This window comes from Pteropus vampyrus, unplaced genomic scaffold (genome assembly GCF_000151845.1).
Source record: "Pteropus vampyrus isolate Shadow unplaced genomic scaffold, Pvam_2.0 Scaffold27, whole genome shotgun sequence".
In the NCBI taxonomy this organism is placed as follows: Eukaryota; Metazoa; Chordata; class Mammalia; order Chiroptera; family Pteropodidae; genus Pteropus; species Pteropus vampyrus.
Window position 1 is genome coordinate 5325728 of NW_011888808.1, and position 348 is coordinate 5326075.

Consider the following 348-nt stretch of genomic DNA (forward strand, 5'->3'; position numbering starts at 1 on the left):
TTCTGCAAGTACTATTAAAAACTTTAATACTGATGGCAACTTTAATTAAAATAGGACAAAACGAAAGCCCAAATAGAAATTTGACCTTAAAAGGCATCCAGGTGACTCAGAGTCTGGACACAATACAGGACTCCTGTCTCGTAGACTAGTCAATGTCATACCCCATTGTACTTGCAGGATTGTTTAATGCTGTTTGGCACAGAACATATTAAAAATGCAGTTTTAAAATCAATTTGATAATTTTAAAAATAAATTAAACATTCAAAAATTAGAATTTGAGTGTCGTAAAATCTCATTTGCACTAATGAGTCTTTTCATAACTTTGTTCTAAAGTACACATTGGTAAAT